Below are 9,951 nucleotides of genomic sequence, written 5' to 3' on the forward strand. Positions count from 1 at the left end.
CCTTTCCGGACGCGTCTACCCGAAGCTCGGTCTTCATCGAGGAGTCGGCGGTGGCGTACTTGTCCGCTATGTCCAGAAGCTCATCGAGGGTAGCCGGCTCGTCGCAGAGGAGCTTGTGCTTGAGGAGGGTGCCTTCTCGGCACCCGGCTGTGAAGTACTCTATGGCTTGCACCTCGTGCACCCCTTCACAGGAGTTGCGGAGCTCGGCCCAACGCGTGAGGTAATCGCGAGTGGACTCGGCGGGGCCTTGTACGCACAAGGAGAGCTGTCTGGGCTTGGGAGCCCGCTTGTAGGTGCTGGTGAAGTTGCGGATGAAGGCTTCTGTGAAGTCTAGCCAGCTGTTGATGCTACGCGGCTTGAGGCTGTTGAGCCAGGTCCGCGCCGTGCCCTGCAGCATGAGGAGCACGTATTTCACGGCGACGCGCCGGTTGCCGTTGGCTATGCTAACCGCGGTGGAGTAGTCGATCAACCAATCCTCCGGCTTCACGGAGCCGTTGTACTTGGGAGTGTCTCTTGGGAGCGGGAACCCTTTGGGAAAGGGCTCGTCGCGGATGCGGGGGCCAAAACAAGGCGGGCCAACATCGTCTTCTTCTTCCAATGCCAGGGATCGCGCCAGGCGGTCGAGCCGATGACGGGCGTCGTTCTCGCCGATTCCTTCGCGGCGGCCCAGCCGGCCGCTGAGAGTCGGGTGCGCCACTGGCGGTGAGGCGGGATATCTCTCTCCACGGGGCGGAGGCGGAGGCGGGTCGCCCCGCCACTCCATGGCTCGGGGATGACCGTCCACGTCCCGCTCGATGGAGATCCGGGTCCCGCTGCGGCTGGTAGCCGGCTCCTTCTCGCGTCGCGCGCGGGTATTGCTCATAGTCGGCGTCCGGGATGTCGCGTCGTGCTCTCGGCGTGGGGGAAGGCTTTCCGCGCGAGCGTCGGCTTCGTGCCGCTGCGTGGCGGCGTCAATCAACTGCTGGATGCGCCAGGTCATGTGGGGAAGGTCTTCGGCCTCCAGGCCGTCCAGCTCGTCTACGGCCGCCTGGCGGCACGCAAGTTCTCGAGCGGAGTGGCATAGACCGGGCGGTCGACTCCCAGCGTGTCGGCGATGACGGCGCCGCGTTGCTTGACAAGGCCGGCCCGGCTTGGCCTGCCCGGGGCCGGCGTGCCGAAGGCGGCGCAGTCAGCCTCGCGCCGGTAGGCCTCAGTGAGGCGTCTTACGGAGGCCAGCCTCCGGCCCTCTGCGAGGAGAGCGAGGCGGCGTGCTTCCAGTGCTTCGTCGTCGGCGTCGGCCGGGAGAGGAGCGGACAAGTCGTGGGCCACCGCGCGCGAGGCGTCGCGGGCGCTCTCGTCGGCCGGGCCGCTGTGGCCGACAACCATCACTTCGGCGGTGATAGCATCGTGGCCGTCGGTTCGAGGAAGCGGGAAGGCGTCGTAGGAGGCCGTGTCGGAGTCGACAGGCATCGGGTCGGTGGAGCCAACCGACTCCAGGTCCGCAGCGGGCTCGCTGGAGACATGGAGCTGGCAGAGAAGGCTGGCGAGGCGGTCAGTGGCCGCATCGGAGGCGAGCTCGTCGGAGGTGAAGGTCTCGTCGGGGAGATCGGCGAGGCCGCTTGCCGCGCAGATGCTGGTGACGCCCCGCAGCGCGTCGTGGCAAGCGCCATCGGGCGTGCCGGGCTGGCTACGCTCGCTGGGGAGGAAAAGGGTTCCCGTCCAGAACAGGTCTCCGGACGACGGTGCGCCTGGCCCCACGGTGGGCGCCAAATGTCGGGTGGTGGGTGCGACATATGCCAACGGGTGGCTTATCTTTGTGGGAACCAGTAAGACATTGCCGGTGCCTGGAAGCGGGATGAGGCGAAGACATGCACGCCGGCGGATCTTACCCAGCTTCGGGGCTCTCCGAGGAGATAACACCCCTACTGCTGCTCTGCGGGGTCTCCGCATGCTCACTAGATGAATCGAGTAGCTACACGACGCTCCTTGAGCTGTTTGGGGGGAGGAGGAAGAAAGGGCACGGCTAGCCTGCTTCTTCTCCTTATGTGGTGTCTAGAGCTAGCAGGGGGTCGAACCCTTTACATGGGTGCTCCGGGGGGTTTATATAGGCCTACCCCCCGGGGGTACAATGGTAATCCGGCTGGGCGCGGGGCCCAGCCGTCTGTGACTGCGCCCGCCGGCTTCTGTGCCGGCTGCTGGGGCCCGCCGACTGGTGGGTCCCTCCGGCTGTCAACTCCTTGGTCGACTGGCAGGCCCCACTGTCCGGGGCCAGGTCAACGGCTGGTCATTGTGGCTTCATCTTGGTGACGTGAGCTTCGTCGTGGTAAGCGCGGCTACAGTACCGCCGCCTGTCGGACGATCGCTGTAGCCTTACCGCGTCTTGTCTCCTTAATGGGGCGTCTTCTTCGAGGGAAGCGGCAAGCCGGCTGCGGGGAGCCGGCTCTGTCTCAGGCCGGCTTGTTGGAAGCGTGGCCGCCTTCGGCCGTCTCTCTGCGTAAAGGGGCCCACCGCCTGTGGGCCGCGCTGGCGGCCTGTCGTGGGTGAGGCCAGGGTCAACATGGCAACAGTGCTACGCCGGACGGGTCATGCCTACCCCGTACGGCGCACTGTGCCAGGCGTGCCCCGGGATTCGAGGGTGGCAGGCTCTTCTGTAGCCACGCCCCGTCGCACCGCCGTTAGGTGGGTGCAAACTTTGTGGGTACGGTCTTGACTGCTTTACGGGGAGCCGGCTCGAAGGAGTCGGCCTTCTCACAGCCGGCTTCTTGGTGTCGGCCCTCTTATGAGGGTTAAAGTCGGACCGCCTTCCGAAAACCGGCCTTGATGACAGCCGGTTAGGGGAAGGCGGCCCCATGTCTTGGACTCTTGAGAGCCGGGCGGGCTCGTAACTTTTTCAGAAGTGCCAGGGGAAGCCGGCTAGGCCACCCATGGCTATTTACTCCAACAGGTTCCTTGGGCATCCCCAAGCTTAGGCTGTTGCCACTCCTTATTCCATAGTCCATCGAATCTTTACCAAAAACTTGAAAACTTCACAACACAAAACTTAACAAAAAGCTCGTAAGCTCCGTTAGTATAAGAAAATAAATCGCCACTTAGGTACTGTTGTGAACTCATTCTAAATTAATATTGGTGTAATATCTACTGTATTCCAACTTCTCTATGGTTCATACCCTCCAATACTACTCATAGATTCATCAAAATAAGCAAACAACACATGGAAAACATAATCTTTCAAAAACAGAACAGTCTGTAGTAATCTGTATCAAACGTATACTTATGGCCCTCATAAAATTCTCAAATAAATTGGTGGACCTGAGTAATTTGTCTATTAATCCTCTTAAAAAGAATCAACTTAATAGCACTCTCCAGTAAAAAATGGCAGCTAATCTCGTGAGCACTAAAGTTTCTGTTTTTTACAGCAAGATCGCAAAGACTTCACCCAAGTCTTCCCAAAGGTTCTACTTGGCACAAACACTAATTAAAACATAAAACCACATCTAAACAGAGGCTAGATAAATTATTTATTACTAAACAGGAACAAAAAGCAAGTAACAAAAATAAAATTGGGTTGCCTCCCAACAAGCGCTATTGTTTAACGCCCCTAGCTAGGCATGATGATTTCAATGATGCTCACATAAAAGATAAGAATTATAACATAAAGAGAGCATCATGAAGAGTATGACTAGCACATTTAAGTCTAACCCACTTCCTATGCACAGGGATTTTGTGAGCAAACAACTTGTGGGAACAAGAATCAACTTGCATAGGAAGGTAAAACAAGCATAACTTCAAAACTTTAAGCACATAGAGAGGAAACTTGATATTATTGCAATTCCTACAAGCATATGTTCCTCCCTCATAGTAATTTTCAGTACCATCATGGATGAATTCAACAATATAACCAGCACCTAAAGCATTCTTTTCATGATCTACAAGCATAGAAATTTTATTACTCTCCACATAAGCAAAATTCTTCTCATTCAGAATAGTGGGGGTATCATAAGAGACTCGAATACTATAAATTGTTTCCACATTAAAAGAGTAATGTTCAGAAAAAGGGTAATCATAATCATGACAAGTTTTATAAATATAATCATCACTACTTTTTATAGCATAAGTGTGATCACGATAATCATCATAGGTAGCAACTTTGTTCTCATCATAATCAATTGAAACCTCTTCCAAGATAGTGGAATCATTACTAAATAAAGTCATGACCTCTCCAAATCCACTTTTAGAATTATCACAATAAGATTCAACATTCTTCAAAATAGTGGGATCATTACTTCCTAAAGTTGACACTCTTCCAAACCCACTTTCATTAATATAATCATCATAAGTAGGAGGCATGCTATCATCATAATAAATTTGCATATCAAAACTTGGGAGACTACAAACATCATCTTCATTAAACATAGCATCCCCAAGCTTGGGACTAACATTATTTCCAGAAAATACATTCTCAAACATGTCATTCTCATCAAACATAGCATCCCCAAGCTTGGGCCTTTTCATATCATAAGCATAATCACTCTCATCATTAATAGTATGGATAGCACCAATAGTATAAAAATTATCATCATCACAATGAGTAATAGGAGCAACATCATTTGGGAGGGATACATTTTTACCTTTGCTTCTCCGTCTTTTCTTTTTCTTCTTCACATCATGTGTAGGTTTACTCCTCTTTTCGGAGCTTCTTATTGATGAGATTGGTTGAATAGGAGGCTCCTCCTCGTTACCTGATTCATCATAAGAAATAATAGGAGGATATTGGGAAGCCTCTTCCCTTTCATTAGTATTCTGTTCATCCTCTATTTGTTTTCTTTTCTTTATGTAATTGGCAATATAAGGATTTTCAATGCAATTCACCGCATAGTACATAAAAATTTCTTCTAGATCAATATCAAGGAATTTCTCAAGGTTATATTCTAGAATATGCTTAGTTATACGTTTCATTTCTTCATAACCCAAAAGAAAACTAAGTTCATTATGATGTGCAAGGGAAATCAAATCATCACAATTTTTGGACACGATACGATAATGGAACAATATGCATCGAAGATTTAAATGACCATGTTCATTGCAAAGTTCACAAGTATGGTGAAGAAATTTTAAATTTTCAGCACAAACATTTAGCCTCTCTTGCAACCACTTAGTTTCCAAATACTTATGCCTCTTGCAAAATCTATCTTCCCTATTTGGTGTGTACCTGCAAACTCTATGCACTCCACAAAAGTTGACATGCTTATAAGAGACATTTTCATCATGACGAGTGCAATAATCATTAGTACTATGTATATTCAAGGAGTTCATACTAACAACATTGCAATCATGCTCATCATTCAAAGATTTTGTGCCAAACATTTTAGAGACTTCTTCTTCTAGCATTTGAGCACAATTTTCCTTTCCATCATTCTCACGAAAGATATTAAAAAGATGAAGCGTATGAGGCAAACTCAATTCCATTTTTTTGTAGTTTTCTTTCATAAACTAAACAAGTGCTAAAACAAGAAACTAAAAGATACGATTGCAAGATCTAAAGATATACCTTCAAGCACTAACCTCCCCGGCAACGGCGCCAGAAAAGAGCTTGATGTCTACAACACAACCTTCTTCTCGTAGACGTTGTTGGGCCTCCAGGTGCAGAGGTTTGTAGGACAGTAGCAAATTTCCATCAAGTGGATGACCTAAGGTTTATCAATCCGTGGGAGGCGTAGGATTAAGATGGTCTCTCTCAAACAACCCTGCAACCAAATAACAAAGAGTCTCCTATGTCCCCAACACACCCAATACAATGGTAAATTGTATAGGTGCACTAGTTCGGCAAAGATATGGTGATACTAGTGCAATATGGATGGTAGATAAAGGTTTTTGTAATCTGAAAATATAAAAACAGCAAGGTAACTAATGATAAAAGTAAGCACAAACAGTATTGCAATGCGTTGAAACAAGGCCTAGGGTTCATACTTTCACTAGTGCAAGTTCTCTCAACAATAATAACATAATCGGATCATATAACTATCCCTCAGCATGCAACAAAGAGTCACTCCAAAGTCACTAATAGCGGAGAACAAACGAAGAGATTATGGTAGGGTACGAAACCACCTCAAAGTTATTGTCGGTGTCAAAACCGGCGGATCTCGGGTAGGGGATCCCGAACTGTGCGTCTAAGGCGGATGGTAACAGGAGGCAATGGACACGATGTTTACCTAGGTTCGGGCCCTGTTGATGGAGGTAATACCCTATGTCCTTCTTGATTGTTCTTGATGATATGAGTATTAGAAGAGTTGATCTACCACGAGATTGTAGAGGCTAAACCCTAGAAGCTAGCCTATGGTATGATTGTATGTTGTCCTACGGACTAAACCCTCCAGTTATATAGACACCGGAGGGGGCTAGGGTTACACAGAGTCGGTTACAAGGGAGGAGATCTACATATCCGTATTGCCTAGCTTAACTTCCACGCCAAGGAGAGTCCCATCCGGACGCGGGACGAAGTCTTCAATCTTGTATCCTCATAGTCCAACAGTCCAGCCAAAGGATATAGTCCGGCTGTCCGGAGACCCCCTAATCTAGGACTCCCTCAGTAGCCCCTGAACAGGCTTCAATGATGATGAGTCCAGCGCACAGTATTATCTTCGGCATTGCAAGGCGGTTTTCTCCTCCGAGTACCCCATGGAAGATTTTGAACATAAGGATAGTGTCCGGCTCTGCAAAACAAGTTCCACATACCACCGTAGAGAGAATAATATTTCCACAAATCTAATCTTCTAACATGTTTTGATAGCACGACATCACACCATGGCCCGGTCATTATTCGAACCATTTTTCTCAACCAGCACCGCACATATCGCGAGGCGGTTTTCTTGACACGTCTTGTCAAAGCAGAGATCGTGTCCCCCTTATTATGGGATTCTCATCAATATGGACGTGGGTAACCCAACCGCGCCATCAATTACGGCGCTTGGGGAATAAGCGATTTTACCAGGCAAGTGGGGAGGCGCATCGCCTCTTCCACCCTTATAAAGGGATTAGGATTCACTCTTTTCACCAACGCCTTCTTCCTCCTTGCTTACCCACTCTCGCACACTCGAGCTCCAACGCCCAAGTTCGTGTCTTTCTTCTCAAACCACTCCGAACATGTCCGGAGCGGGAGGCAAGTGGATGGTCTCCTCCGTCACGGAGGAGAACATCACAAAGTTATGGGAAGCCGGATATCTGGCCGCGGATATCGCACACCGGTTGCCAGATGTAGGGCAGCTCATCCCTACGCCCGAACCCCATGAGAGGGTAGTTTTTCTTACCCACTTCGTCCGTGGACTGGGATTTCCCCTCCACGCGTTTGTCCGCGGGCTCATGTTCTACTACGGGCTGGATTTTCATGATCTGGACCCCAATTTCATCCTCAACATCTTGGCGTTTATCGTCGTGTGCGAGGCCTTCCTCCGCATCAGGCCCCACTTCGGCCTGTGGCTGAAGACCTTCAATGTTAAACCGAAGGTGGTGGTCGGCTAGAAAGCAGAGTGCGAAGGCGCCATGGTGGGAAAATACCTAACGTCACCTGGCTCGAAGGCTCCTATGTGGAGACCATAAAGGGGTGGCAATCGGGGTGGTTCTACATCACCGAGCCGCGCGAGACCAACTGGGTGGCGGCCCCCAAATTTCGATCTGGAATCCCCACGCGGCTCACTTCCTGGAAAGAGAAGGGCCTGTCCTGGGGTTCTTCGGTAGAGCTGACCGGACTCCAGACCTGCATCAGGAACATGATGAGCAAAAAAATCAAGATCGTCAACGTGGTCCAGGTCATGCTCTTCCGCCGGATTCTCCCGTGTCAACGATGGGCATTCGATTTGTGGGAGTTCGACCCGGCCTGGCACCAGACGCTGCGAGAGCTCTACAACACGATGCACAAGGACGTCTGGAGGGTGCTGTTCAAGGGCGCCGAGGTACCTCCTTCCCTCACCGAGGACCGCGGACTCAGCGCAAAGCGCCATGCCAATCCGGTAAGTTTCGATATCTCACAGGGCATTTATTTGCCCCAGTTGAATCATGTGCGGGACCTAAGCTTCCATGTCATTAACAGGACTGGATAAAGACAGCGGAGGAGCTCAATTGCCCAGCCCCTGCCTAAATATCCTGCAGATGCTCTCCTAACGGAGATGCTGGCGCAAGGTTCTCCGGCGCAAGGTTGTATCGGACTCATCGTCCAATGACTTCGACACGCACCCCTCCCATGAAAACGAGGAGGAGGAGGAGGAAAGTTCTCCCCCCCTAGCCGGGGGAGCCAAGAAAAGGAAGGCCGACCCAACCGGGGAGGCAGAAGGGTCCAAGAAGGGAAGGACCCTCCCTCCGGACTGCTCCACGACAGTTGCCTACATCGGCGACGAGTGGCTACCCAGGGTCAAGCCCCTGGTGAAGTCGTAAGTATCCGGACACCATAGTAATTCATGGTATGTTTTATTGCACTGCTTTTCCTCATGCCAAACAAGATTATGCAGTCTGTCCCGAGCTCATCTTGACGTATCTTCGTCGAGCGGTTCATTGGACTCGTCGGATATGAATAGCGGTTCTCTTCCGACCGCCTCCACCCCTCGCCCTACGGACAACGCCGAGGTGTTGTCTCAAAAGGCACCGAGCCAAGGGGATGTAGTCCTGGGGGCGCCTCAAGGCGACCTTCCGGACCCTGGGCGTAAAGGGAGTAGGACTCCCATGGGCTCCACACTACAAAAAAATACACTTTCGTGATGATACGTGTTTGTCACAGTAGGTCGCGTTTTTTGTCATGCATGTACATCCATGACAAATTTATGACAGAATCAAGATAGTCATACCTGTGCTGTCGTAGAAGTGTTCCATGACATTGCCAAAATTATCATCACGGAAGTGTCCACTTCCATGACGTTAATTCGCGCATCACAGAAGTGCTTTCGTCAAGGGTGACCGACACGTGGCATCCACCGTAACAGAACGCCGTTAAGCTATTGGGTCGGATTTTGGATCTGATAACCCATTAATAGCCACGACCAATGCCGATTTTCCATGTGTAAAATTCTCATTGGCTGACGGATCCACGCGTCAGCTCTGCGTTGGCATAGGTGTCACTCATCCAACGATCGAGATGGGCCTATGATATGTTGACACGTGGACCGGCCCAAAAGTGGCCCACAAAGATTAAATGGGCCGGCCCAACTAAAGGCCCATAAGATTTAGTAGACCATAATGGGCTGGCCCAGCTAAAGGCCCACAAAATTTAGTAGACCATAATGGGCCGGCCCAGCTAAAGGCCCACATGATTTTGCAGACCATAATGGGCCGGCCCAGCTAAAGGCCCACAAGATTTTGCGGACCACAATGGGCCGGCCCAGCTAAAGGCCCACAAGATTCTGCCGACCATAATGGGCCGGCCCAGCTAAAGGCCCAGCATTCTCTATCAAATCGGCCCGTCAACGGCCTGTCCTAAACTTGTCATCAACGTGGCCCATGGTCACTTCTGGCCCGTTAACAGTCCGCTAAGTAATTGGGCCGAATTACAGCCCGGTGTATTTTCGGCCTGTTAAAGGTCCGGCTTCATTTGGGCCCATTTACAGGCCATCAAAACTTTCGGCCCATAAATGACCGTGAAGGATTTGGGTCATATTCGGCCATGTCTCACATTCGGCCTGTTAGAGGCCCACTATAGCTTTGGGCCACTTTCGGCCTGTTGTCATTTTCGGCCTATTAACGCCGGACGTAAACCATGGGCCATATGTGGCCCAACATCATATCGGGCCCATTAACGGCCCATATAGAAATGACGATAATCTAGCCCGACCAAAGCTCCGGCCTGTTAAAGGCCCGTGTATTAGGTCAGCGCATTTACGGCCCGTCCGAAATTCGGCCTGTTAAAGTCCAGTGGGTTATTTGGCACAATCAGGGCCCAATCTCAGTTTCAGTCTATTAAAGGCCCATGTATTTTATGGGCTCGAGATATTT

The sequence above is a fragment of the Triticum urartu genome, chromosome 5 (assembly GCF_003073215.2).
Source record: "Triticum urartu cultivar G1812 chromosome 5, Tu2.1, whole genome shotgun sequence".
In the NCBI taxonomy this organism is placed as follows: domain Eukaryota; kingdom Viridiplantae; phylum Streptophyta; class Magnoliopsida; order Poales; family Poaceae; genus Triticum; species Triticum urartu.